We start from the raw sequence: 27,313 nt of genomic DNA, 5'->3' as shown, positions 1-27,313 counted from the left end.
CTTCATTTCTGACCCAAGGGTCTCATGTTTTTTGGGTTTTTTTTTACTAGCACCAAAATGTGGCAGGTTAGAGGAACTTCAGGTAGACTTTAGGAGCTGAGACAGCCTCCAGCTCATAACCAGCAAGAAAACAGTGACCTCAGTCCTACAACCATATGAGCCTGAATTCTGCCAACAATTTGTCTTGGAAGAGAATCCTGACTTTCAGAAAGGAACACAGCCCAGGTGACACATTGATCTTAGGCCTGTAAGACTCTGAGTATAGGACCTGGCTAAGCCATAAAATTTTTTTTTAATGCTACTAAATACATGGCTATTTGTACACAGCAGTAGAAAATTAATACACTATGAAACTGATCTCTACTTTGATGTCAAGATCCTTAAGAACCTACTACTGTAGCATGTTTTAGAAGAAACACTTTCTTCTGCACTTTAGCAGTTAAGGAACCTCAGTCCTCTACAATGTGTTTGAGGCAAAATTAAGTCTTCGAAAATATTCCATGAGCGATAAAGTTATATGCTCTCCATAATAAGTAAGTCTCAGTAATTATACTTTCTCATCCACTACTTCACAGAGAAGGAACAATGACTTTCTTCATTTTGTTTATTTGTATGAGCATGTATTACTTATTGAAAAATAATTCTCAGTAGCTGGGGAATAATGAAAATTGCATTAGCAAAAGAAAGGGGACCAAATCTATTGAGATGCTGCTTTGATAGCCCACTTCTGGCTAAATTAAGCCACAGATGGCTCCCAGTTTTCATGGGAAGACGGCATTTTTCATGGAAAGAAAGAAACTGCTCTGAAAAATAAAATGGTGGGAAAGAAGAAGCAGAATTAAGCGGTTCTTGGGAGTAGATCAGAGCAGTAAATGGGACAGAAAGGAAGAGGTACCTGGTGACTAGCAGCTGGGAGGAGATTCCCGGGAGAAGAAATGACTTATGGGGATTTTTCTGAAGAAATGCTGACTTTTTGCATGTGAAACCCCTTTTTGTACCCACGAGTCTTCAGTAAAAAAGTGAACATTTTTCTAACTGGGCTCAGTTGGATTTCTTGTGAATGCGTAAGTTTAGCCCCTCACAAAAACAGAGTCAGTCTTTGTGGATGAATGGGGTTCATCAACATCTGGCTTTTGTTTCAAGGTTTCAGATGAAAAGATCCTGCTGTGTACAGCTGTTGAAGTTGGCCCAAGATTTTTACCAAACGTAATGCTAAAGATGATAACAATTTTGAAAAATGATAGCCTTTTATCCTCTTTTATATCGGCTTTATTTTATGAGAGAAATACAAGTAGAGAAGATATTCTCAACCTAGGGAACCCCTTAGTTTTCTAATGTTTATTGTGGTGATAAAAATGAAGATTTGGAAGTAGGAGAAATTGCAAAGAGTGGCCCTACAACTGAAACTGTTAAAAAAAAAAAACGAGTCCACATTCAACAAATTTTATTTTAAATGTAGTTATTTTTCTTTTTTTCCCCATGCACTCACTTCTTGGAAAATAAGTCATTTCCATATCTGCTTGATACCAAGTCCTGAACACATAATTACTTTCTTCTGTTTTACCAAAATAATGATAGTCTCTTTAATTCTCAAGTTTTTCCTTGCTTCATTTGTAAAAATAACTTAATTAATTAAAACCTGTAGTGGGTAACTTTAATTAGTAAACCTGTAATTACTATTTTTTTGTAATTACCATTTAAACGAACTATACTTTTACTCTTCCAAAATAAACATTTTGTATTAAATCGAGTTTTGTGCAAAACAGCATGATATCTGTGTGTATTAAGCCTATGTGTCCTTTCCTTTGAAGCATGTCTTGCATAATTTCAGTTCTATCTGTCCCGTCCCCCTCTCCTTGCGGTGAAGAAATCTTTTTCTTTGAAGATTAAAATTTCCCCCAGATCCTATAGTGCTTCATATTCCCATCCCTCTCAACCTCACTCTACCCTCTCCTTCTCTCCAAATACTCACAGTCTTCTTGAAGTATGCCCACAAAGTCAAGACGTAGTATCTGGCTGACAGCTAAGAAAGAAAAAAATGTAAAGCCCCAAGTACATGGCACCCTGGGGTAACAGTTTCTCACCACTGCCTCTCGAAGTCTAGATTTCTTTTTTAAACTAAGATTTCTGTAACAGTTAAAACCTGTTATAACTGATTATAATTTTAAAAAAAATCTGAATTTAAAACATAGTTTTAGATGAAAAAATTGAGACTTTCATTTAGAAGTCATAAATATTTCTGTTTATGAGACCTTCATAGAGTGGTAGTTGTAAATATCTCTGTTTATAGATGAAAAAATAAAAAATATAGAGTGGGTAATGGACTTAACCAAAATTTTGCACTCTGTAAATTTGAGAGTTTTTACTTTCTACAGACATTTACTAGTGCCCTCTGGTGACAACATGGATAAGAAAAGATACTGTGACACGGGCCTCACTTACAATGTTTTTCTTTTGAAAATGAAAATTAAGACTATTTCGATAAACATGAAACAGCCTTCACTTTTTCTGCTCTGGTACCACTGAATAAGTTGATATGATTTTTTTTCATTCTTTTCTATCTCTCATAATTCTGAATATTGAATAATCAGCTTGGAAATGGCGCAGTGATACCATTTCAGCTTTTCGTTTCTTTTTCAGCTTTTCACTTTCTCATTTCATTTATGAGGAGAGGAAAGGACAGGAGGGCATGCGTGTTGCTCATTTTTATCCTTGCTGTCTGCACCGCAGAACGCCCAACTGATCCCAGGCTGCCTCCATCTGAATCAAGTGTCTCTTTGAAAGGGACCCCTGCTCCACACCCTAGAGTCCAAGCTAGATCTTGTCTAACTGCAACTAAAACAGCAACAAGGAAGAAAATGCCTTAGATTCGCCATACATAAGCAGTGTTGAGCAGTCTGAGGGAAACATTATATAAAGGATTCTCATTTATTTGTATTCCTCTGAATTTTTGTTTTAAGATCCAGAGACCCCAATAAATGGTTAGGAAAGTCAATGAACATTTAAGGGAAAAAAAATTCCTTGCCAGTGTAATTCTGTTGAAAACAACAATTTTATCCATCTACTTCAGTGAGGGAACAAAAATAAGATGGTGGCCTAGAATCTTAAGCAGAGGAAAAATTAAAGAACTGTAATGGCCACTTATGAGAGAAACCTCTTTTCAAATGGTACTGGTGTCCTTTTTTCTCTCTGGCAACTAGTAGTATTCCATAAATAACTGGCCTGCTAGTAAGAATCACATACTTTCTGTGTGCCAAGTGGGCCTGCCAGTCTGCTTCTGTCTGATCCATCTGCTGAACTTAACTTGTGGTCTGATTTTCCTTAGGATTAAAACAGAGTAGAGAGATGGGAGAATACTGGGAACATAAAATAGTTTTTGTTCGTTTCAGCTTTACGTTTGTTTAAAATCTGCCATGGACTTTCTTATACTCAGAGGATCAATGTGTAGTTTCCCAATAGGTTTCCACAGAACATATAGTCCCATGAAATGCTCTATGAAATAAATACACTAAAGATTCTGCAGCCATATAAACTTAGGAAATAGTGCAATTATAGCTCCCTCCTGGAGATTCACAATGCGCAGTAGTAACTTAAAGGTTCAGAGTAGTCACGTGGGAAAGAACATGGTTTAATTTTTTTAACTCAGTATTATCCAAGTTTATTTGACCAAAGAACATCTTTTTTTTTTTTTTCATAAACACTCTTAGCATCAGGCTAGTGTTCAAAGAGTATACTTTAGCATCCTGACTTAGAGGTTCATAAGCTAGCAGGTTTACCATTTTGATATATGAGTTATTTTTCTTTAAATGTGTGTGTATATAGGTGTTTGTAAATTTACAGAAATAAATCAAGACCAGTAGTTCTCAACCATAGGTGATCTTGCCTCCTGGGGACATTTGGCGAATGTCTGGAGACATTTTTGGTTGTTACAATTTGGAGTCGTTATTAGCATTCTTGGTAAAGGCCACGGATGACACTAACCCACCCACAAGGGACAGGATGGCCTACAGTGAAGAATTATCTGGCCCATGTGCCAATAGTTCCAAGACTGTGAAACTCTGATCTAGACTGTGGTTAACTCTGAGGAGCGGCATTGGAGGTGGGGAGGCGGGACAGTTTCACTTCTGATTTTGTACAAGCATACTTTAATTATTTTTGTAGTTGAATATATAATTAAGCAAAATTATATATATGTACATTATAGAAAAGTTTAAAAATATATCAAATATAAATTTTAAATTACCCAGGCATAACCACTATTTAAATGCTGGTAGATGAGACTAGAAATACTGTAGTATGAATGCACATTCTAGCCTTACACCCACCTCAGCTTGTTAGAAATAGAAAAATAATATTAATAAATCCACAATAGCCTAGGATAACAATAAAGGATGGTTATGTTGGTCTAGAAAGCATATAAAAATCTCTGAAATATGGGAAGCAGAGATTATGAAGGAGAAATCAAGCCCAAAATGAATACATAAAGATGTGCAGAAGCAGCTTGAGGGAAACTTCAAGACAGATGTAGACTTGAGGAGATGAAAGAAATTTGAATAAAACTAGGTAGTTATTTGGGAGTCCACAGAAAGAGCAGCCAAGTAGGCCTAATGTTTATTACCCTGTTTCTATTTATCTACTATAGAGTAACAGAGGGCTCCCATCCCAGACAAAAGCAACAAATGTGGGGCCCTTAGTCCAGAGAGGTAGAGGTGCCCAGTGTGGATGGAACTCTCCAAAGGTATGAAGAGTTCCCATACCTAGAATACTCCAGTCCATCTGCAACCCATGCCACCTCTCGCTTGCAATCACTAGAGTCAGGTTACGGGCAGGAAAAAAAATTTTAAAGCACAACATTCACAGATGGACCAAGAAAGAATCTAAAATAAGATTCTAAAAATATATACATCATGTATTCAAGAAAAAACAGTTCTAGGCCCCACAACGTCAGAAGCAAAAGCAAATCTACTCTGGAGGGATATATCTTCACCCCAGGCAACTGATGAAGTTGCCACTAAGGTAGAGTTTTAGATTTAATGTAAAAGAGTCGTGATAGGTGCTGTGAAGATACTTTAGGAGTACCTTAACCAATTTATCTTGCTTACATTTTTTCTAAGTATATACAAGATTCTATCTAATAAAAACCTATCTTTAAATAAAACAGAAAGGTATTTCACCTTGGGCCAGCACCACTCCCATTACAATCTTGTCCCTGACCTTTACACTCCCTCAAGAGGTAAACACTTTCCTTCCTTTCGAGATAACAAATTCCTTGCTTTGTTTTTTTTTTGTTTTTTCACAGTTTTACCAATGGGAGTGGTGCTGGCATGTATCTTTTCTATCTGACTATTTTGTTAAGATCTGCTGTTTTTGTTTGGGGTTAGTAATAGACTACAATATATCTTGGTGTGAATATCTTTTTATTTATTTTGCTTAAGATTCTTAGACTTTCTATTGAGAAAGGAAGGAAGGGTGTAGGGCACAGCCAGTAAGGGAATGACACAGCAATTAGCACCAAGATGGCAGGAGATTTGACTTCCTGTAGACATTGAGCTTCATTATATGCTCCTTGTAACATATTAGCACGGTAAATGGCATACCCACAGGTGCCATAACAGTTCTGAGGCTAACCAGAAAAGGTCAGAAAGTGGGCAGTGGCCCAATTCCTGGGAATCTCAGCCCCTTCCCCAAAGTAGTTGAAATCCTCCCACTTGTTAGCATATGAAATAACTGAGCTCATAAAAACTAACAACCCCCACACCTCGTGGCCACTCTACCTTCTGAGTGAGATGGACCACACTCTGTCTATGGAGTGTGTATCTACTTTTACTTTAAACAAAACACCCACACCTCGTGGCCTCTCTGGACTTTTGAGATGACCTACATTTGGTCTATGGAGTGTGTATCTCTCTGAATAAATCTTACTTTTACTCTACTATGGCTAGCTCTTGAATTCTTTTCCTGCTCAAAGCCAAAGATGCTCACTTGATGGGGTGCATCGCAGGGACTTGCCTGGGACCTGGGACATGGCCATCCTCTCACACCCCATTTTTCCTGTATCACTATATCTGAGGGGCATATCTTTCATCAGTTTCAAATTACTCTCAGCCATTACCTCTTCCCATATTTCTTTTCCCTCCTTCTCTCTATTCTCTCCTTCAGGGATTCTGACTAGATACATAGCAGACCATATGTTTGCCTTGAAACATTTTATATTTTCCACATACTTGCCTTTTGATGCTGCATTCTGTGTAACTTCTTCATATTTCTTCGTCATATTTTGGAACCATCATAGTAATGATTTGTTTGGGCAAGTATCATCATTGTATGCTAAATCTAAGGGGGAAAGTTTGATAAAGAGCAGGATATTTTAATGATCTTAAAAGGGTCTCCCTCCCAAACTGTTTATTAGTTGCAAGAGGGAAAGCAATAACTGGATGTGGATAAACTAGAAAACACCTTTAGTGCATAATCAAAATTAACATCACCAATAAGAGGAAGTTAACATTGCATACCTCCAGTTGTGATATCCTGAGAGAAACACAATATCACATATGTCGCATTCTAGCCAGGGATACATAATCCAAATCAAACCGTGAAGAAACAGCCAACTTTCCTCATGAAGGGTTCCACGATAAAACTAAGCCTTAATGACTTCATTTACTATTTTCTCTATTCTCTATTCTAGATACATAGGAGAGAATTTAATTAACTTTATACAATGGATGCCCCAAGGCTTAATTCTCTCAAGGAACCCCAATTAAGAAGGAATGCCTCAGAAAATTCCAAATTGAGACATTCTGTTGTAAATAACTAGCCCATATTCTTCAAAAATGTTAATGCCAAAAAAGACAAAGAAAGACTGAGGAACTGTTTCAGATTCAAGGAGATTTGACAACTAAATTAATATGTGATCTCGACTGAATTCTGTCCTAGAGGGAAAAAAAATGTTGTAAAAGACAATATTGGGATAATTGGGATATAGGATGTAGATTAAAGTACTTTATTGATGTTAAATTCCCTGAATCTGATAGCTGTGCTGTTGTTATATAAGCAGGATATCATTGTTCACAGGAAATAAGCGTTAAAGTATTATGGGGGTAAAGGAGTATAGTGCATGCCATCTACTCTCAATTAGTTCAGAAAATAATTATACACACTCACACAAAACCAGCTATTTTTAAAAAAATAAGTACCGTATTGATGTTCAACCTCCCTGCTTATCTTAGAAATGCAAATTAAAACAAGATATCACTCTATACCCTTAAAATGACAAATATTAGGCAATCAGATAATAACAAATGTTGGTAAGGATGTGGGGAAATGGTAACCTGCAAGGACTACTAGTGAAAGAACAGACTAGCACAGAAATCCTGGAGAGCAATTTGAGAATACTAACCAACTCACACTCAGATCCATTAAAAAAATTCAAATATATCAACAATCCCAACTGATCTAAAAGGACTAAAATTCTCCAGTTAAAATACAAAAATTGTCAGAGTGGATATAACGACACAAAATCTATCCATATGCTGTTTAGAGAAGACAGGCATGAAACATAAGGAAAACAATGCTCATAGTTCTTTTTTTTTTTTTTTTTACAATGGAAAAAAAATCAGGAAACAGCTCAAATGTCCACAATTAAGTGAAAAATAAACTGTAATTTAAAAAACATGATAAATTAATATCTGTAATACTTTACAACAATGAAGATGAATTAATTCTAGATATATACATTGATACATAAGAATATAGAAAAACTCAAGGAGAAGGCAAATCAGAAGAGTGCAAAAAGTCATACTACATTTATATAAAGTTCAAAAACAGGCAAAACTAAAAAATGATTATTGTTTATTATACATACATGTGTAATAACTTTGAAAAATGTAGTAATGGTGAACACAAAATCCAACATAATTGTTAGCTTTGGGGAAGAGAAGATGGCACAGAATTAGGGCCACATATAGGCCAATAAGAAAATCTCAAAAAAGACAGACAGCATACAGAATAAACTCATTTACCACATGCAATAAAATTAGAAATTATCATAATAATAGCCAAATGTATTTATGTCTTTTTGAAAATTATAAAATCCCATTTTAATAACTGTTGGATTAAAGAAAAAATCAAAGGAGCAATTGGAAACTATTCTGATATGAAAAGTAACAGCACCGTATATCAAATGGTGACCCCAAAAGATGTCCCTGTCTTCACATAACTACATCAAACTTTTGAATAATTTGTCCATTAAATTGATATCCATCAAGTGACTAATAATCTCAATAAGTAGAAAATTTATCTTAGAATCAACATCATTCATTGCTTTTAAACACTTTTATTATTTGATTGCTGCTCTCTATATTTTCTTATTGCTCTTCTCTAATTTTATTTTGTTTATAACAAATGGTGAATGGTATGGGGATATTCAGTGCCCTGTTCCTTAAAATATTCTACAGATTTTAAATTTTAAAAAAGAAAAGAGATAATATTAAGTAAATGTATTAAATAAAATGTAGAAGTGTATGGCCCTGTGGGTATGATCTGAAATTCCACATAATTATAGATTAAAATATAATTTTCTCAGATTTTAAGAAAAGTTACATGTAGTATATAGACATATATATGCATATTATATGTAGGCATGGAGAAAGGAAGGCCTTCTTAATTAAATAATACATGAATTGCAAAACTTTAGGAAAAATGTTTGTAACTGCTGAAAATATGATGACATCAATATGAAAATCTTCTATAGGATGAAAAGCAACCTGAAGTTGAAAGGTAGGTCACAAATTTCAACCCAAATACAATACAATACGGGGAAAACGTAGCAAGAAATACCCAAGATCTATATGAGGAAAACTTTCAAATATCATTGTAGAAAATAACAGGAGGCGTGAATAAGTATATTGGCATACCATGTTCTTGTATATGAGCACTAAACCCCAAACTAATCTTTAAATAAATTGTAATTCCAGTAAAGAATCAACAGGTTTTTTGTTTTTTTTTTTAACAAAATAAGCTACAACTCATTGAGAAAATAAGGCAGTAAAAATTGGTGGGAATTTTTTTGGGGAAAAAAAAACGAGCAAGACTGGCACTATGAGATATTTCAGTATAAAAATAACAAATCTATTGCACTTGCATATGAATAGACAGACAGCTCAGTAGAACAGAAAAGGAAGTCCAGAAATAAATCCAAAAGCTTAAAGAAAATTGGTATGTGATAAAAGTGGCATTTAATTATAAATGATTTAAAATGAGCAAGTGGATCACTTGAGTACCAACTTAGGGAGATAGGGGCATGGTTGTTTGGGAGGGAAGTAAATTTTAATTTACTCTTTATATCTTACCCTAAAATAGATTTGAGAAAAATCAAAGATTTAAATGTGAAAAATGAAACAATGAATAATTGTAAGAAACCACAGGAAATACTTTCTATAATTGCAGAATAAGGAAGTCCTTTTATATTTTATAATACATAGAAGCCATCAAAGAAAAATTAATGTTTGACTATGAGAAAATTTATTTATGGAGAAAAAAAGCACAAGTAAAGAATTTTTGTGTGGTAATATTGAGGTCTTATATGATGTTATCATCAGTGGAGTTATGGGCAAAATCTTCCTAAAAGCCAGATGCAAAGGAAGTAAACTAGACACTCCTAAAGAGTTCATAGTTTCATTGCCACTTGGATCTGAATGTGTTTAGCCCAAATTGTTCCCACACAGCTACCGAGAGGTGTCACGCCACACATCTAGTTTATTTATCCTTTACTGCTGAGTATGAATATGTTTATCACATCCTGTCCAAAAAGTACATTTTGATGAGAAGGAACAGAAAGTATCTGCAGGCCCAGAAACCCTGGGGAGATACCACAAGCAAGAGAAAAGGGAGCAAAATGGGGAGGGAGGCAGAAGATACTCTAGACAAAGAAGACTTATTCACAGCTGGGCCTGAAACAGGTTCTGGATATGTTGCTAGATTCAGAACTATCTAGTGGAGTACCACTTGTGCTAGAATGAGCTCTGACAAAGTCCCTCACTATCCATTTCCAACTGAATTTGGATTCTCTGCACTGCTTGGCTGAGATCTGCTTCCTTTGCTTCACTTTTACTCTAGATGGCAGCAGCAGAACAAAATAGAGGAGAAAAAAAATATCTATTTTCAGTGAAATGAATGTAGTCTACTAGGTAAAAATAAAAGGTCTCAGAATGTTATTTGAAAGAAAATATGCCCTTTCATTTTTTTCTTCCAGTTTAGAAATATATCAACAATATGTCAGTAGTTAAAAGTCAAGGTACAGATGTATTCACAATTGTTCAACTTGTAAGGTGACAGATAATGTATTTATAGAGATTTTTTATTATGATAACAATACCTCTGTGAAGACTCACAGCTTATATACATAAGTTTACATTTGGAAGCTGAGATGTCAAGGTCAAATGTCAAATATGCTTTTAAAATTAAAGGAACTTTATCCAATAAAAGGCCAAATGGACAATAGAGAGAAGTTCTCCAGCTGAAAAAAACTTTACTGTTTCTCTAATAAATTTATGTTTTTAAAGTTGTATCAAATAATCATACATACATGAAGCTGACTTTTATATATATATTAAAATTACAAATAGTTTATAAATATTATAAATGATTTTATCATAAAATAAAATGTTCTACCATCACTCCCTAAGCTAAGAGGATTTATGATCCCAGAACATGATTTGCAGATGAGATTGCAAAAACACTGGAAACATTATTAAAATTTAAAAAAAAGACCTAAAGAAAATCCAGGAAAATATAAGAAAGATGAAAGTTGTAATAATTTTCAAAAAGGAATTTCAAGAAAAACATTATCTTGGTTGACGTTATATTCTCACACACTAGGCTGGATACAGCGGATTCCCAAGGGATTGGAAAATACAATTGTCCAGGTTTTGTGCCTCATGGCTCTAGAGGATGCAATTCACAGCTCTGTAGCCACAGGTTTATGTATTGGTTTGATTAACTTTCCTGCAGTGTATTAAAGTATCTTGGAGAAGGGTCATTTTTTTCCTAATTTACACAAAAGTGTCCTTTGGACCACCAGTGACCTGTTATCATTACTCAGAAGGGCGTCATTAAGTTAAAGCTCTACCAACTAACACTTTCTTTTTGTTCTAAAATTATTAGCTTGATAAATCAGAATTAATTAATCAATATCTTTAGATTACCATTGTTCAATCATCTTTTAACTAGATCAATGGAGAGGCAGCGCAGAATTGTGTCAAGGACTCAGGCTATGATGCAGAGGTTTTAGTTGGATTTGTAGCTCTGTCATTTACTCAAAGGTCCTGCTGGTGTTTGGGTGAATTGGAAAGTAGTCTAGCACCATGTAATCAGAAATTTTATTTTTTAAATTTCTTTTGATTTAATCATTGCATTCAAAAAATCTGCATGAGAGAAAAATCATGAAGGGAGACAAAGTATTCTGCACAAAGAAGTTTATCATTACGTGATTTCCAGTAGTGAACAAACTGGAAACTATCTACAACAGAGGAATGGTTAAGCAAATTGTAGTTAATACTGAGATTCAGTATTTGAATAAATATTTATCAAGGGTTTACTAATTTGCCATGTATTCTGCTAGGAGATTCAGCACTGAATGTGACAGATAGGGAACTTGACTTTCCTATAATAATAATTTAATGTCAAATTTTAAAAAATCAAGAAGAAAACCTTTGCGAACGAAGAATACTGCAAACCATATCAGTAAACAAAGAACGCTGAAATGATCAAGTCATCAGCCAATGCCGCCACCCCCCAGTGAAGACAAGCCTGCAGCCCAACCTCTGCAGCCACTCACAATGGTGCACCCTGAGGGGACTCAGAATAAGAAAGGACAGGATACTGGCCCTAGATAGCTAGGTGCTTGTCAAAGGAATGAATTCAATGAGCCCAAATGTTTACTTCCTCCCGTATATAGAAAAGCACTAAATTCTTTAACTTGAGATGCCTGGTTTTCTTTAGTTAACAAGTAATATTTTAATGTTCCAACTACCTGGTCTTTGTTGTAAAGCTCCTATATATATATATATATATCCTAGCTCCTCCTCTACCTCTTCGGAGCAGTCCCTCAGAGCAATCTGAGAGGCTGTCATCCTGGCTCCAGTCCTCCCGCCAAATAAAACATAACTCTCAACTTTAAGGCTGTGCATTTATTTCAGTAGACACCTTTAAAATAATATCATACTTTACAATGCTATAAAACCCTTATTATACTATCCACTATCTAATTTATATACATATATACATAGAGAAAGATATTAGGAGAAAATACATGAAAATGTTAATCATTGTTATCCCCAAGTGAGGGTAACAGAATAATTTTTCAACAATTTTCTACAATGAGTATATTAGTATTAAATTTTTTTTAATGATACAAAATGGCATTGTATCAAATGTGGGCTACCATAAAAAGAATCATACCTAATCCTGTACTCAAAAGCCAGAATCACTTCATAGTAAGGAAAGTTCCTAAGTATATAAAGACAAAATACACTGTCCTTTTTTGGTGTGTTTTAATTTCTATTGCAGTCTTTTGCAAAGCCTGCTTCCTCCTGTGTTGGAAAGGACTATTCTGATGGAGAAGAAATGCTAGAAGCACATTTCACCCAGATGACACAAGGGGGTGCACAGGCCCTGTTTCCAAATGCTTCCCTTTGTCTTGCAGGAAATGAAGGAAAAAAAAAGAAAAAAACAAAAAAAACAAAAAACCAGACATTTGATTTGGTGACCAGTTAAATGCTTAAACAGACTTATTTATACAGCCTACAACAGGCTTCTAACCTGAGAGCTCTTTGAGGGCATGGTCCTCTGTACAAGCCACCTCTACTTCTCCACTTTTATTTTGTAAGAAAAAATATTGCAGGAGAATAAGCAGCCTTTTAAAGCACAATTCATAAAACTGGAGACAGTCTAAATGGCCAAGAACAAGGGTTGTTAAAAGAATTATGGTAATCATAAACAAATTAGAAAGTAATCATTAAAAATGCTGACATGGAAGCATTAAAAAGCAATTTAAAAAAAGCAATTTATACAATAAAAGATACAATATGGTCTAATCTTTTATTTAAATGTATCATATACATACATAGAAAATTCTTGAAGGGTACATATCAAAATATTAATAGTTATTATCCTTAAGAGATGAGTGGCAGGTTTTTTTAATTGCCTTCTTCCTGCATGTTTACTTTTTATAACTTTTGTCTATAATAAATAAAGATTTGTTTTTAAAAAACAAGAGTAAATGAGTACTCCCAAATAAAAATAAATATCTGTCCTTATGACCTTTGTTAATTAAATATATATGTAAATCACTGCACATTACTGAGAGCATGGTGACAATACCACTGTATTTGCTGAAGACAGCTCCACTTTATGTCTTGTTTTGGTAAACTATTAATAGTGCCCCATCACTCTCAAAAGTTTGAATAAATCACTCTACAGGTATATTTTTAAATTTTTCCCAGGAAGTTTTTAGATTACCTTGCAAATCTTCCCCTTCTGTCAGCAGGCTGCTTCCAATTCAAAAGATCCTAATCCTTGTCTCTATCAATGTGCTACAATGCAAGGCTACCCTAGGAATACTGAGATTCCCCAGGCTGCATTAGGGTTAATGGGGGGCAAGGGTACACTCCAAAACCCATCTGGATCACAGTCAAGTTCATCATTATGTGATTTACAACAGTGAACAAACTGGAAATGATTTATAACAGAGGAATTATTGAGCAAATTGTTGGACATACTAAGATTCAGTAATCAAATATTTATCAAGGGTTTACTAATATGCCATGTATCCTGCTATGAGAAAGTCTTTTTGACACCTAGCTTGACCCCTTTGCTGAGGTGCCCTCAAGGCTGACTTATGCATCAAGCACCAGGAACTCTCCATGAGACAGCAACATGACACCCTCCCATCACACACCCTCTAACAAGTCTTTTGGGACAGAATCCTGGCACTACTAGGATACACTACTATACTTGTAAAACCAACTACCCTACTGCCTTGTTGAAAATTCCACCGGTTAGATGTAACCAACACCACTCTAATGAACAAGTAAAATGGAAAATGTTCTAAATTAATCTCAGGGTATCTCCTGGGATTTAGAGCACAGGGCCCAGTTGAGCTCCACACAGGACCAGAGTCAGACTGGAAAGCACAGGCAACTAATTCTTTCTCTCTTCTTTTCTTTTTTCTTCTATCCCTCTTTCTCTTTCACTCTATCCCATTGCATGTTTCTGCTTCTTGGTGCACATCTGTATTGTTCTTCTTACTCTGCAGAAGTGCTTATTCTGCTACTCCACACACAAAGCTAAAGACGGCCACCCTGAGTGTCCCTACATGTCCCCATGTGTCCCTACAATGAATGGATTGGTTTCTCCTAAGTTAGGTATCTACTCTGGCTCAGTCACAGCCAGGAAGGGGTGAAAATGGCCCATCCATTTGGATTAGGGAAGAGGAATGCAGTCTGGGTAGACAAGTCCACAAGAATCTGCTAGCTTTCCCTCCTTCAGAGAACTTGGTAAGCTTCTCCTATTCGATGACATACTCTGACTAAACAGGTAGAAAAGAAGGAGCTCAGTAACTCAAATCCACACACAGGTATTGTGATGAAACTTCCCATGACACCTTCAACCATAGTTTTCCTCATGCTTGTTTCATATTTTCTTAATTGTATTGCCAACTTCCAAGGAAGTAGGAACATAGTCCTCACCTACTTTCTTCCATATCTTAAATCCTAAAATAAAGAGTCATGAGGAAGTCACACACACCCATCTGAAGAGCAAAATCTATCCTTTTGCTTCTTCATCCATTCATTCATGTAACATTTATTGCATTGCTACCTTGTCAGGGCTTGTGCTCAGTGCTGTGGGAAGCGATAAGACACAGTCCTTATTCACAGGCATTCACAATGTACTGAGAGAGTCAAAGAGATAAAGAATAATTATGTTACAATGTGATATGACTTACAACAGAAGTGTGTACACAGTGTGCTGAGTGCAAAGAGAAAGGGTCTAAATCATCCTTGGGGAAATCAAGAAAGGTGTCAGAAAGATTATACTCCACTTGGGTGCTGAAAGAATAGGACTTTTCCTAGTGGAGATGGAAGGGAAGATTCCAAACTAAAATAACAATAATAATAAGTAGCTACCATTTACTTAGCATTTACTGCATGTAGATACTCTACCACATGCATATGTGGATTATCTTGTTAAACCTTGCAGCCAAGCTGGTCTGCCTGTCACTCCCCTATGCATATGTATCTCAGGATCAGTCACTTGGAACATGAGATCCTCAGAAGGACAGAGCCATGGGCATGTAGGAAATTTAATAAATGCCAATTGATAAACTAAAAATATCCCCTCCCAGCATGTGTATGAGGAAACAAGCACTCTTACACACTGCTGGTGGAAGTACAACTTCCTGAAGGACAACTTGTCAACACGCAGCAGAACTCATTCCTAGAAATTTACCTTCAGGAAATAATTGAGAATTTAGACAAAGTAAAAACTGCAAGAATGTTCATCATAGTATTGTTTCTAACAACAATCTGAAATGTCAAACAATGTTGTCATAAAAGTAATGCTGTAGAAGGATATTTATTGAATGAAAAGATGTCCATGACAAATTTTCAAAAATCAATATAAAAGCAGAATATATAGAATAGCCTCAATAATTTTATTTTACATGGGCATATATACAAATATATTTATATCGTTATATAAATGTAAAATATGCATATATTTAAAATGTGCGTAATATATCTATAGATGTGTATGTTTTATTTTCTGTATATGTTTAAGTATATATATGAAATACATAATATAAATATATAATATAAATAAAATCTAGTATATACTGACTATATGTAAATATATATATTTTATGTATATATACACACACACTTAAATGAAACAATAGAAGGATATACAATAAAATTTATAGTGATTTCTCTGGCCAAGAATTTGAGGGTTGGATAATCTTTCTTTTGGTTTATCCCTCTTTTTGAATTGTTCTACAGAAAGCTCATATTATTTTTATAAATAAAACAAAAATGAGCTTAAAATGCCATTAACTGATGTCAATTAATAATTTAATCACATTTTAACTTACCACGCTTAGAATAAGATCTCAAGGTGTTGACCTACACTCAACATAAAATTACTTGGTACTTATATAGCAGTGATATCTCTGAAAGTTGTGGTAAATTTTTACACTTTTGAACAATGTTTTTATGGAGGTTATTTACATATTCAAGTTATCTCCCATTTCAATGAGGCTGAATAATCCAAAAAAGGGAAGTTCCCAGTCTGCCACTTACCAATAATTTGAGCTTCAGTAAGTCATTTATCATCTCTGATCCTCAGATTGATTATCTATAAAAAAAGAAATAATAACTTCTCTTACAAGTTCTTGTATGGATTGAGTGAATGTACCTGTGCATACTTTATAAAACTTTATACTAATATTCAGTGGAATTTTAACTAAGGTTAGATATTAGTTCTTTAAGTTCTCCTTTTGGGAATCTTCTAATTTTTAAGAATGTCCAGAAGACTGACATCTTTATAGATCACCAAGTTATGTGCAGTATGCTTGTTGTTATTCAATTGTATGCAATCTATGAGGCATTGCCAAGCCAGGACAACTCTGTTGTTCTCATTAATAGGTTTCACCACTGTTCTTACAGATTTGATGATCTACCATAAATAAGGAATTGACCTTGCTAGTTGAAAGCTTCTGTGACTGAATGAAACATCTTAATCCATTGAACTGTCCGTCTACAGCAGGATGCTAAGCCTGACAAAACAGCCAGTAATAATGCTCGTGTTAATTTTAACTCCCTGGGTTTTTTTGTAACCATTTGTCGAAGGATGCAAGCTAAAGAGTTACTCTTCTCTCTAGTACAGTCAAAAAGTTGGTGATTTCACTCATTGGAATTCCTTTTCCATTCCAGCTCCTTATGCCCTCTCTAATCTGAGAAACCAGTTTTAAACATGCTGACCATGAGATTTGATTTAACCCCCCATTTCATCTTCTGAGTTCTATCTCTGTCTCTTATGGCTTCATTAGACACCTGTCTCCTGTACATTATTGGAAGCCACAATGTAATATGACATTAGAGTCTTTAGTTATAGAAAAGTGTTTTCTTTAAAATAACAAATCTTTTTACTTTTTACAAGCAGAGTCCTTTCCTCAGGTCAGCTTTTGATAAATACTTGTAAAATCATATTGGCAATGCTGGTAAGCATATTCACTTGGAGAAACTAAGGAGATCCTAATTTTGGAATCTTGCAATCTTTTGGCATCTCTAATTTGAAAGATGATCTGGGTGGTGAACTTATAACACTGTGTTCTAATCTTCTTTGGGTCTATGACACCATTATGAACGTATCAGGGCACATCTGAAGGATGTTTCCCTTCCCTATCCTGCCAGTCCTCCACCAGCTCAGACACCTGTTTTGGTATACTATTTTCTACCCTTGCTTACCATGGTGAATAATGGAAAAGCAACTGCAAAGGGAAGTTGAACTCAAAGTGATCTTTGTCCTTTAAACTATATTTCAACACACAGTAGTACATCAACTACACTTGAATTAAAAAAAAAGTATATTTCAACTGTCATAGCATCCAATGCCTTTTATTCTAATTGCTTACTTAATTGTAATTTGTTGTATTTGCTTTCCCTTTGGAGCACAAGTTCTGGTGCTGTTTACCCACTATTTAACACAGTGCTTATTACAAAGTAAGTGCTGAATGATAATATATTAAATGAATGGATCACCTCTTCCAATCCTGATTCCCATTTTCAACAATGAAATTAACCAGTCAAGAGGGAGGTCATCAAGAGGGGAGAAATGTGAGTCAATCCAAGAAAATACAGTCCACAGGTGCTAGGCAAAGTTTGCTCTCTGGAATGTGAATCAATCCCCAGTGTCACCCACAATAAAGATGTTTCTACAGTGATGAATGGGTGACACTCAAGTAAAATGTTAAAATAAGTTATGTTGAATCAATGGCAAGGAAGCTGTCACACTTTGTTATTTTAACATCAAATAGGTGCCCCAATGTTCATAGCAGCACTATTTACAATACCTAAGACATGGAAACATCCCAAATGTCCATCAACAGATAACTGGCTAAAGAAAATGTGGGGGGGTGTGTGTGTGTAAAATGAATATATGTACACACACACACACACACACACACAAACACATATATATATATATATATATATATATATATATATAATGGAATACTACTCAGCCATAGAAGAGAATAAAATAATGCCATTTGGAGCAACAAGGATGGACCTGGGGATCATCATCCTAAGTGAAGTGAGCCAGAAAGAGCAAGAAAAATGCCATATGATATTGCTTATACGTGGAATCTTAAAAAAAAAAAGAGAGAGAGAGAGAGAGACAAATGAACTTATCTACAAAACAGACTCACAGACATAGAGAACAAACTTATGGTTACCATGGGTAAAGGGGTGGGAAGGGATAAATTGGGAATTCTAAAATTACAGCTTTTTCTCATTCAGGACTTCGAATGTATCTTGCCATTCCCTTCTGGCCAGGAGTGTTTGTGTAGAGAAATCAGCTGAAGGCCTTATGGGGGTTCTCTTGTAACTATCTCTTTGTTTTCCTCTTGCTGCCTTTAGAATAATTTCTTTATCTTTAACTTTGGCCATCTCAATTATAATATGTCTTGGTATAGGTCTGTTTGGGTTCTTCTTGTTTAGGATGTTTAGGACCCTCCATGCTTCCTGTACTTGGATATGTTTCCTTCTTGAGGCTTGGAAAGTTTTCAGTCATGATTTCCTCAAATACCTTTTCAATCCCCTTTTCTCTTTCTTCTCCTTCTGGGACCCCTATTATGCATAGGTTGGCACAATTTACTTTATCCCATAGGTCCCTTATATTTCTTTCATTGGTTTTTACTTGCTTTTCTCTCTGCTGTTTTGATTGGGTGACATCTGTTATCCTGTCTTCTAAGTCACTTATTCGTTCCTCTGCATTATCTGGTCAGCTTTTAGCTTGGCTCTTATCTCAGCCATTGAGTTTTCTGTTTTTAACTGACTCTTCTTTATAGTTTCTATTTCCTTTATATAGTATTCTCTGTATTCATAGTCTCTCTTATTCCTTCAGTGCTTTAATCATCCCCTTTTTGAAGTTATGATCTAGCAGATTGTCGAGTTCTATCTCATTGTTCGTTCTTTCGGGAGACTTCTCTTGTTCTTTTAATTGGGAGTGGTCCCCCTGCTTCATTTTACTTATATTTCTCTGGCTGAATGGATTTAGGAGTATCAGTTATCTTCTGTGGTCTTGAAGGGCTGGCTTTTTATTTGCTTGTTTGTTTGTTTTGATTTAAAGTGGGAGTGTTCCTGTGTAGACTGGGTGCCTCTAATAGTTCTGTTGTGAGGGCTGTTCTTAGTATGGATGGTTGCCACACCTTTCTTCCGTGTGTTGGCTATTGTCACTTTGACTGAGTGGTTGGTGCTGTGGTGATTAGAGCCTGCCTTGACTGTTGTTGTTGAGCGGGGACTCCTTTTTTGTTCTGTGGTTGTCACAGCCTTGACAGGGGCCAGGTCTGCTCCCCTATTGCTGGAATAGAGGCTTCTAGACCCATTTCTGAGCTGTGGTGTGTCGTAGGCAGGGTTGGAGCGCTTCACCTGGGAAGAAGTGTCACTGACTATACCTCCGCAGGAGATGTTCTCTGGTAAGTGCCCTCTGTGGTATTGTCTGTCACTTGTTATGTGGGCTTACAAAGTAATCTTTATTGACGCTGCCTTTGTCCCTGCCTTAGCTGTGAGAATGTTGGCCACCCACTTTGGTGTCTCCCCAGGTTCTGGGCCCCAGGAACCACTCGCACAAATCTGCCAGTGTCAGGTGCTAGGGCCCGCCATAGCAAGCATGCAGTCACACACCTGAATCTGTGGTGCACCACAGGGTCACTGCAGCCCCCAGCCCTGCCCCCGTGTGTGGTATGGTATGCCGGCCTGTTGTAAATACCTGTACTCACCCCTGCTGTGCGCCAGAACTCCACTCACTGCCTGTTTTTCTCAAAGGTGCGGGTCCACAAAGGGTCCAGAGTGAACAAATCCACCTTCTCTGCCTGGGGCTGTAAACAAATCTCAGTCCTGCCTGTGGAGTTGCAGAGCCCCTGGGTATGGATTCAGCTTTCAGCCCAGCCTCCACACAGCCGGAGGCAGCTGCGGCAGCCACACGGCGGCTATGACCGAGCCCCACCTCTCTTCTCGCAAGAACATCACCAACCATGGAGCCAAGCGGAGGCAGCGGCTGCCTTGCGCTCATTCCTGCCACACACACCAGCAATGGTCCTTTTCGGGGGATCTCAGGCTGTTCTGTTCCACACACACACACCCCCAGCCAGAGCTCACACTGCACTCCAGTCCCCTGAGGCTGCCTCTGTGCAGTGGGCCCCAGCCCTCTGTGCGATCTCCTGCAGCCAGTCCTGGCTCATCCCTGCCTGCTCGCATCTAGGGCTGGGGATTGCAGGGACCCTCCATGCCAGTTTTTGTTAGTTCTGTCTGCCTAGCAGTTGCCACTTTCTTCGAGCCTCAGAGGCTCCGCTTTTGTCCCTGCTCACCTTCCCACTCAAGTGGGGGTGACCCAGCATAAGGGTGCTTTTCTTCCTTTGCCACTCCCTCCCTGTAGGACCAGTCCCACACTGATTTTTTCTTTTTTCTTTTTTTTCCCCTCTTACCAGATTTTGTGAGAATCCTGTATTTCAAAGTGAGAAATGCTCTGCCAGAGTTCAGTAAGTGTTCTGTGCGATTCAGTGGGTTTGTAGATGTAATTCTTGGTGTATTTGTGGGAGAGGGCAAGCTGTGTCTCCCTACTCTAACATCTTGCACCTCCTCTACTATATTGTGATACTTAAAGTGAGTTTCTTGTAAGCATCACATAGTGTTTTTTATCCATTCTGACAATTTGTCTTTTAATTAGTGTGTTTAGACAACTTTCATTTACTGCCATTATAGGTATTTTTTTAGTTTAGATCTACCATGTTAATATTTGTGTTTTGGTTATTCTCTCTATATTTTATTCCTCTGTTCCCACTTTCCTACATTCTTTTGATTGTTTGAATTTTTTGTACTTTATTTTAATATACATATTGAGTTTTTTAATCATACACTTCGTGTAATTTTTAGTGGTTTCTCTAGGGGTTATAATACATATCCTTCAGTTTTCACATTCTACTTAGAATTAATATTTTACTACTTCAAGTGGAATGTAGAAACCTGATCACCATACAGGTCCTTTTTCTCCTCCCATTTTTATATTGCAAGCAGCATATGTACTATGGATCTACATATATTGAGAACCCCATTGGACAATGTTATAATTTTTGCTTTCAACTGCCATATATATTTTAAAGAACTTAAGAAGACTACTCCATTATATTTACTTCAAAATTGACCACTTAGGTTTCAGGTTCCCCTCTGGTATTATTTCTCCTCCATCTGAATAATTTCCTCCATTGTTTGTTTTAGGGCTGGTTGCTGATGATCAATTCCATTAGTTTTCTTTCATCTGAGAACGTCTTTATTTTACCTTCATTAATGGAAGAAATTTTCACTGGTTGCAGAATTCTGGATTCTTTTCTTTGTGCACTTTTAAAACATCATTACCACTTCCTTCGGCCTTAGTATTTTCTGATGAGAAATCCTCATCTATTCAAGTGATTTTTTTTCCTTAAATGTAATGCTTCATTTTTCTCTAGATCCATTCAAGATTTTTTTGTCTTTAGTTTTCAGTAACTTAATTATCATGCATCTGGGCATGGATTTCTTTGCGCTTATCCCATTTATGGTTTCTGAGCTCTTGATTATATGTTTATATGTTTCGCCAAACATGGGAAGTTTTCAGCCATTAATTCTTTTTGTTTGTTTGTTTTTGTTTGGGGGATTTTTTTTTTTGTATTTTTATTCATTTCTTTTTTCTTTTTTTATTTCAGCCATTAATTCTTGAAAGGTTTTTCTATACCACATTCTTTCTGCTCTCTTTCTGGGATTCTGATAACATTGAAGTTAGACCTTTTGGTATTGTCCTATAGTTCCTGAAGCTCTGCTCATTTTTTAATCTTTTTTTAAAATTTTTGTTCAGACTGGACATTTGAATTGATCAGTTTGTCGTCTCTATATCTCTATTTTGCTATTGAGCCCATTTGGTGAATTTGTAAGTTTTCAACTTTCATATTTTTCAGTTCTAAAATGTTCATATGGTTTTCACCTGGTATCTTCTATTTCTTTGCTGAGACTTTTTAGGTTCCCTCTTATTTCAGAATCATTCCTTGTCACTTCTTGCAGCATTGTTATAATAGCTACTTTAAAGTCTTTAATAATTCCAACATATGCTTATCTTGGCATTTGTTGATTTCCTTCTCCCTTGTAAGTTGAGATTTTCCTGGTTTTTCATGTGCTGAATAATTTTGGACTTCATCCTGGACATTTAAAATACTATGGATGAGATTTTGGGTCTTCCTTAAATTCTAAGAAAAATATTGATATTTCTGTTGTAGTAAACAGTCAACCTATTTAGGTAGCAAGCTCCAATCTTCTTTCTGTGAACTGTGGTTCCAATGTCAATTTAATTTTCAAAGTCTTTGCAGTACTACCCTAAGCAATCCCATATGTGCCCCTCCCACAGCCAACATGGGACCTGGGCAGTGGTCTACTCCATAGTTCAGTTCTCAAAGCCTTTGATACTCTTTGTTGGGTTAGATAAATGTATCACAGCCCAGAGATGAGCCCAGGAATTCATACAGCACTTTATGGGATCACTATTCAGCTCCCTTCTTCCCACAGTCTCTGTGGCACTGTCCAGCTCCCTGTGGTCTTTCTTTCTGGTCCTCTGTCCAGAAAGCTAGGGTTTTAGTTTCCTCAATCTCTCAAGCACTTCCCAGGACTACCCCTGTATCTGGAACCAAGCAGCAGGAGAACAGAGAAAGAAAAAAATGCAATGGAGATTTACCCTCAGTCTTGGACCATGTTCCCCCTAGTCAAAGGGGATTTCTCTCTCTCAGTGTTTTAGGCACCAGCCTATCCACCACTATCTAATGTAAGAGTAAATTGATTCTGAGCAAGGGCCTCTTTAAGAATGAATGAGTTTTAATAAAAAGGAATTTGTGCCATATCTTCAGTTGTATAAGAGCCCTATTTATTTTGGTTGCAATTGCAGGCAGGTTGCAATTCTATTATGGATAATCAAAATGTCCAAATAAGTTTTCTATAATAATAGGAATTACTTTTATAATTACAAATAATAAATATTATTTAAAAATAAATTAGCTGAACAGATTATTAATAGGCTTCTCCTGAATCTGTGACACTGGGTTAATGTGACAGCTAAAGTCATGGCATATACCCCAGCTGTTTCTACACGGACACCTGACCTTCCACAGCCTGGAGCAACACATGGTTGAGCTCCAGTCAAAGCAAGGGAATCAAAGGAACCATCTAACTTTGGGAAATTCCATGTCCTTTTTGTTGCTACATTATTGTGGCTGTTCACAGTGAGCGATAAAAGGTCAGGACTTTAGCTTTAAATAAACTAACATGGACCAATCAAGATAAATACAGTCCTAAACTCATTTGCATGACTGAGTCTCTAGTCAATTTTTCCAAACGGAAGATGTCCTTGAGGGGAGTCTGGCATGAGCAGGAAAATATTATCGTAAAATTCATGTTTGACTGATTCCTCTTTCCTATTCATGGTTGAAGTTCAATGAGTCAGAGATAGGTAAACAGTTAATGATTTGATCTTAAGGAGATTGAATAAAAGTCCACATTTTGAGAAGGAAGAATATAATATCAAAATTTTTTTCATCCCTTTAATAAATTAGCCTTATTCAATTTCTTTTATCAATGTTTTATAGTTTTCAGAGTATAAGTAACTTCTTTGGTGAAGTTTATTTCTAGGTATTTTGGTTTTGATGCAGTGGAAATGTTTATGCCAGTTATAAAATTCCGGTTTTTGAAGTAGGGGAAAAAAGTGAATGAAGGGCTACAAATGGCAAAATATTCTTCTTTCTTATGACTGAGGTGTATTCCATTACAAATATATGCTGCATCTTCTTTATCCATTCATCTATTGATGTGCACTTAGGATGCTTCCATGTATTGGCAATTATAAAGAAAGTTGCTGTTAATAGCAGGGTGTATGTATCTTTTTGAATTAATTCTTATTTTGTGGTTGGCTTTATTCCTTTGATAACTATGTAAGTTTAAAAAGCTAAAGCTCTAAACCATCTTAGAAACAATGAACAGTACATATATGTAAATTTTAAAAATATGTGCAGTATATTGTGTATACGTATTTACATGCAATATATTGCATATGTGCAGCCAAACTGTAACAATTCTACCTAATAAAACTGAAAACTGAAAAAAAAAAAAAAAAAAGAAAGAAGAAGCTTTAATTAAAAACCATGAATCAAATCACTGGACTTGATAGTAACTGTTTTTTCTTTTTTTTTCCCCCAAACACTTTGATACAAGGCTCTGTGTTGAGGAGAAATTTAAAAGACAGAATATTTATCATCTAAGGCAATAAATTAAAATATTCAGTCAATTCTGTCTCTGCCACAGAAGTGGTATTGTCGTCTCAGATTTTAAGTAATATCAACTGAAATAATATATGTGAAAAGTGACTGAATTATTGGGACAGAAAGCATGTCAGTGTTTGCCAGGGGCTGGGGTTTGGGGAAGGAGGTAACATTAAGGGGCACAGGGAAATTTCTGGAGTGATAGAACTGTTCCATAATTTATTTATGGTGTACTTGTATGCATTTGTCAAAACTTGCAGCGTGACTATTACTGTACTTAATTTACCTTTAATAAAAATATTTTAAGTGCCTGGCATATAGTAGGTAGTCAACAAGAGAAATACAGAAATTAATTTTTGGTTTAGATGATATATTATGTTCTAGAAAATAGAATCAATGTGAGACCAGTGAGTAAATTTCATACTCATATCTTGAAAGACAACATGATCAGTTTCACTAGAGTTTGGATGTATATAAACCTTATTTCTATCCTTCCCCATTAATAAGATATAGAAATAGAGTCTTAAAAGGGTGGTGGCCAAGCAGGCCCTACGAGGTCTATCTCCAGTTTGGAGGTAGAAAAAGGAATTTTTCAAGTAAAAGGACTCAGCATGAGTGTATTTAAAATGGGACTTTTAAAATTGAGGGCAGAGAGCTACACTGTCATGATAACATTTTGGATCACAGTCACATTGGCCAGTTACATTTGAATAAATGTAGCATAAGATTTTCCCACACATTCTTGGCCACTTTGAAGGACATGTTTTCACAGATATTATGACCATGAAGGGGGCAAAATGAGACATATGGCAGTCACTGAAGGGGACAGTAGTAAAATAGGATCAAACAATGAACAATTTCACAAGCTAAAGTTATTAGAACATTGTAGGTTTATTCACTGCTACTAATGGTGAAAAGTTAACGTTTCTTCTGTTCTTATGCATAATGTCAGGAAATTTGCTAAGTAGTTTAACATTTAATGTTATTACATAGAATAATCTATTACTATAGGTATTATTATTGCTCTACTTTACAGAGGGGAAAACTGAGGCTAAGAGTTTCCATTACTTGTCCAAAGTCACAGAGTAAGTAAGTGTGGCAGGGCTGGGATTTGAATTCAGTCTCTCCTATTCTAAACTTCCTACTTCTAATCCATGTCCTACAATGACTGCTGAGTGGAAATGCTTTTGATTAGCTCTTCTGACAGTGATGTAATATTTACTGAAGAAAATTATTTCTTTCTGTTATAAATTTGTGTATTGTAGAAAGACCTTTTGAAGGAGGACAGATGGATTGAAAATTCAAGATATTCTAGGTTTTTAAGTAAGCCCCCAAGAGCTTACATCTTTAATCTGAGACTTAAATATGGCTTTTTTTTTTTCCAAAAAGAAAATAACAAAACATTGTCAAGATTGGCAGCATTCCACTGAGGATCCTAGGGACTGCATTTCCAACATTAATGCAGGGCACTCTGACCTTGCCCTGAAACACCGGACAGGGCAGCAACCAAGGGCTGCAAAGAGGCACCTTGTAAAAATGGAATGGAACAAGCCAGAGTCTTGAAAGAGAGCTAAGCAAATACTGAGGTCAAAAACCCTATGTAAGTGTTGTTCCAAAGTCAATCCAACATCTGGAAATCAAATTCTCTATTACTTAAGACTGACAATGACCCTACACTTTTTGAAGCCAATTCATGCCATAATCAGCACCAAAGGACGCAGAGTTTCATTATTTGATGTTTCAGCTTTGATGAAAGAAAAATTCTGAGGAATCAGGGGTTCTTTCCTTTGTTCAGAAGAAATCAGAGTTCATTTCAGGAACTGTACTTTCTCTATTAAAGGGACTGTGTTGAATTTGAACACACTATGAATCACTCAGTAAAATTCTTTTCACCTTTCTGGAAGGTAGTAGAATACAGTCTACAGTTATTTTATCTTTCTGATAACACACAAAATTTATTATTTATACCACATGCTTCAGCTCTAGGATATATGCAGCTTAAACTCTTCTTTAATTTTCCTGTCTTTGTCTGGTTTTCTTATTTTACTTTATTTTATCTAAAAAAATTTGTTTATTGAGGTATAGTCAGTTTACAATGTTGTGTCAGTTTCTGGTGTACAATTCTTCAGTCACACATGAATACACTTATACTCATTTTCATATTCTTTTTCACCATAAGCTACTACAGGATACTGAATATATTTCCTTGTGCTATACAGTATGAACTTGTTATATACTCTATACGTACCAGTCAGTATCTGCCAATTGTCTGGTTTTCTTAAGCTTGTCATAAAAGGATGAATCAAATATTTCTTCTTCAGTGAAAAATGTGAATTAACATATAAATTAAGTGGAATAAATAGACTATAAGTAGTCAGTTCTAGTCAAATTTTACTACAAATTAATTCCCAAAAAAACTTAAAAAATTTTTTTTGGGATTTAGGAACTATAGATACTAGCCTATGGACCTTAACACTATGATAGAAAGGAGCTTTATTTGTCTATATTGAATGGAATATTTTAAAATTAAATAAATTACAATTTTAGGCTTAAGGCTATACATGTGCATATACATGCATACAAACTGTAAACAGATATTAAAATAATTTTCTTATCTAGAGCCTTAAAAAGAGCATATATATGCATTCATAGTATTGAATCAGAGATCTGTTTTGAGAATGTTGATGCTATTAGCAGATAATAATCTATTAC

General features: G+C 35.8%; 1 protein-coding gene across 1 annotated transcript in view; it reads right to left on the bottom strand.

Moving 5' to 3' along the window:
* The window catches only part of CCDC39 (coiled-coil domain containing 39), a 138,701-nt gene extending 118,010 nt beyond the window's left edge, over positions 1-20,691 (bottom strand). Inside the window, exons 1-2 of the mRNA XM_006183749.3 lie at positions 20,054-20,691; positions 16,353-16,407 (exon numbers count right to left, since the gene is read on the bottom strand). The gene's annotated coding sequence lies outside the window, so the exon portion shown is untranslated. The remainder of the gene's footprint in view (positions 1-16,352; positions 16,408-20,053) is intronic.
* Positions 20,692-27,313: the final 6,622 nt, after the last annotated feature.

Source organism: Camelus ferus, chromosome 1, assembly GCF_009834535.1.
Source record: "Camelus ferus isolate YT-003-E chromosome 1, BCGSAC_Cfer_1.0, whole genome shotgun sequence".
NCBI classification, from domain to species: domain Eukaryota; kingdom Metazoa; phylum Chordata; class Mammalia; order Artiodactyla; family Camelidae; genus Camelus; species Camelus ferus.
Note: the sequence above shows the minus strand (reverse complement) of the source record. Positions and strands in the feature narration are given on the sequence as shown.